Here is a 3,635-nt window from a genome sequence, read left to right on the forward strand (position 1 = left end):
TAGTCGAATGTAGATAATAAATAAAATTACATAATTTGTAACAAATCACATAATCTTATAAAGACTTAATAATAAACGTTAGGAGATTGTTAAAATTATTGAAAGAATATTTTTATTATATATTTTTTTCACGACTTAAGAAAAGAATGATCCTAGATAAAAGTGACAAGCTCACAATAAATCCATGCTACTTGTACGAAAATGTGCCTTCTTCCCTACGTCAGAGGAATGTGCCACGAGGCATAAAGAAAAACGAGCAGGGCGTGTATTCGAAGGATTTCGATTCCCCGCCAGATTTCGTTGTCACTGGCCAAGCTTCTCTTGATTTCTCGATTTCCCTCCACGACACCTTCGCGCACCAGGGTAAATATTTGATGTGATTTTTCTTCTTTCTAACCCATCCCCTCTCCAATCTTGACGCGTTCATCCACAACCATCAGATTCGTACCCTTGTTACTTAGTTCCTTCCTTTTCTCCTATCTTTCTCTTATTTTTTCCCTTCGAGTTGGCACGTTTTCAATGATAATCCCTTACTATCCCCCCGTTTGTTAAACTTTTAGGACCATTGTTCTCCGTACCCTGCATTTCTTTCTTTCCTTTAGGATTCAGAGGGAATTCTTTTTGATCGTTAATAATTTATCTTTTTAAGTATGATTTTATACTTTTAAGGGGGTATTCTGGTCTAGAAATTTGAAAAAATCGAAAATTTTTTTCTTCATATTTCCAAAGTTTAGACATTTAAGAATATGCCCCTAAAATGATTTTTCGAAATTTCAATTATTTTATGAGTTACAGCCATTTTTGTGACGCAGCATCTGCTTCGGTCCGACCGGAACAAATGAACAGCAGACGGTAGACGTTGTCCGAGTAAACTTGTCTCAAAACTTTAAACGCGTTTTTCTCGAAACTACTTTTTTCGAGTTGGCGTGCACAATATCTCAAGTTCTAACGAACCGATTTATTTAAAATTTGGTCTGAATATTCCTTATATACTCCTCTATCGTCCGGACCACGCTCAGCTCAAAATCTTTAATATTAATATTTTTTAAACGTTTGGAATTGTCAAAGAAACGTGCGAAATAAGAAATTTTTTTTCAAACGGCCGTCATTTTGTGAAAAAATGTTGCATTGACTTTTCCAAGATTCAGACGATAGCGGCATCCATACTAATTAAGAATCTGTTCGCTTTTTTTGTTTCAAATGACCAGAAGGGTTGATATCATGCACGCCACGACACCCCATTTTTTCGGCAGCACCCACTTTGCCAGCTCATAACAAATATTGAGTTTTTTTTCAGTGAATTTTTTACGTAATCTCGAAATATCAATAAACAAATGCTAAAAAGGAGGATAACAAAAATATTTTTTGTTTCGCCTGTACAGAGCTTCAAAAATCGCCCGAAATTCATGCCTCTAGACCAGGATACCCCCTTAAATAAGTTTCACTACATTCAACGAATGCAAGTTTATGTTTTTATGAGCATAACTAAGGAAGTGAATATAAAACCCAGGCTGAGAAGGAAAACAATCCGCTAATTGTTCAGAGCAATATATTCATATATTTTGGTTATTCACAATCATTAGTGTCGATTAAAGTCTAAAACCTATACCAAAGATATGCAAATGAGAAGTATATGAAAAATTATATATATAGTCAAGGACAAATATAAGTTTTTAGAGAAATACTAAAACTTCCAAAAATCTATAAAATTTGTATTTGGAATTTCCATTTGAAACGACCAAAGTAATCCTCCTCGAAATTCTCACAATTTATAATATTTTTCTTCCAAATTGTCAAAGTTCGTAGAATTTTCATCTGTAATTATCAAAGCCTATAGCATTGCCATTTAAAACTCTCAAAGTCTTTCAAACTTCCCCTAAAAATCCCCAATTTTTTAATATTTCCAATCTAAAAAACTACTAAAAACTACAAATTCTGCACCCCAGCGAAAATTCACCGCCTCCCATTTACTCGTTTCCTCTCTTGTACATTTTCTCGCACATCCATCTATTCAGACACGCATTCCGCCCCTTTTTGTCATTGCCTTTTTTGCGAAGACTTGGATAGTTTCAAATCACGATGGGGGGCGTGTTTGCATCGCAGCCGGCGCACTCGATGAAAATACCGCCTTAACCGTTTCGAGGGTTGTAAAAATGTGTGGGGGTGTCGCGTGCGCACATGGTACACGCATCATCGCGGTAGGAAAGGGTTTCTTCTGTATGTTTATCTACCCTCCTGCCTACTATACAACTGCACGATAAGAGCTACGATTCTCGATTCAACCGCACAGATAACACAACTAAAAGAAAAAGAGAAGAGAAGAAAAGACAAAGAGCTTTATGATCTCCGTGGAATTCTCGTCGATGGAAGAAAAAAAATAGAGGGTAGTTCTAGAGGTAGTTTTTCTTGCAATCCTAGAATCTTTCTTGAATTAGTCAGTCAGCTTTTAGCATAAAATTGTTGATTAGACTTTTGTAGTCTTCAGAGCGATTTGCATGATGCGGAACAATTTGAATAGATATGTACGTAAGGCAAAGGGATTTTACCAAAGTATTTTATGTACTTTGTGTGTTTATAAACGCGTATAGGGTGTAAAAAGCAGCAGGAGTAATAAAATGAAAAAAGAGAATCTCGTTTAAGAAATTCCAGATACCCTTAATCTTAATTTGAATCTTAATGGAATTTTGATTGATATGACTGTTATAATTGCTATATAATTCTTTGTACCATTTACGTACACAGTAAAATATTATTTCACGAATTTTAGTCGACTTTTTCAATTACCCTTTTTTTACCATTATAAGAATTAATTGTTTAAATTAGTCGTCTATATCTTTTCGGTTACCTCTTGTCCCATCTTCTATCGTTAAAACATTTCTTAAGTTTGATAAAAATATTTTTGAAAAAAGCTTCAATTATTGATTGAAATTTAACTATTTATCATTATTTTAAATAGTTCAAGAATTTTGCTCGACACGTGTGATTTTTCATTCTAATTGTATAGCAAAGTTCTTTTTTAAATATTTGAATCTTCAGGATCTTCTTCTTTTTTTTTTTTTTTTTGAGCGATCAGTGGTGAAAATTAGAAAAGGGGCAAAGAAAGACGGGAAATTTGGTTGACTAAGCAAACGTTTAGATAAATCAATAAAGCAGCTTTCTTCCGGGGCGTTCGAACCCACAAAAATCGCCCCCGTGACAACCCTTCCCTTGGAACATCGTACTGCACGCGATCCTATCGGCGAGAACCGACAAACGCTTTATTTGTGGTGATCGGATAACACTTGTGAACAGACGAAGAAAAAAGATCGTATTGCTAAATCAGCGACTTCCTGTTTTCGCTCTTCACTAGAAGCTTTCATGCGTTTCGAAGAATACGCGATTCACGCTAATATACAAAATCGATAGCCTTAATGAGAGGTTATGTTTCCACCATCTTGGAATGTAAAATGAAATTAAAGAGCATTTAGGGAAGAAAGTTTTACTCACTTTTTTTTTTTATGAAATTCTTAATACTATCGAATAATGTAATTAATATCGAAGGATTCATTTTGTTCATTCTTGCTACGGTTTTTAAGCTATTGTGTTATTTCAGTCGTTTATTATGAGAATAGGGTTAGGTAACTACATGGGGGGGG

This window comes from Bombus impatiens, unplaced genomic scaffold (assembly GCF_000188095.3).
Source record: "Bombus impatiens unplaced genomic scaffold, BIMP_2.2 scf_0582, whole genome shotgun sequence".
Taxonomy (NCBI): Eukaryota; Metazoa; Arthropoda; class Insecta; order Hymenoptera; family Apidae; genus Bombus; species Bombus impatiens.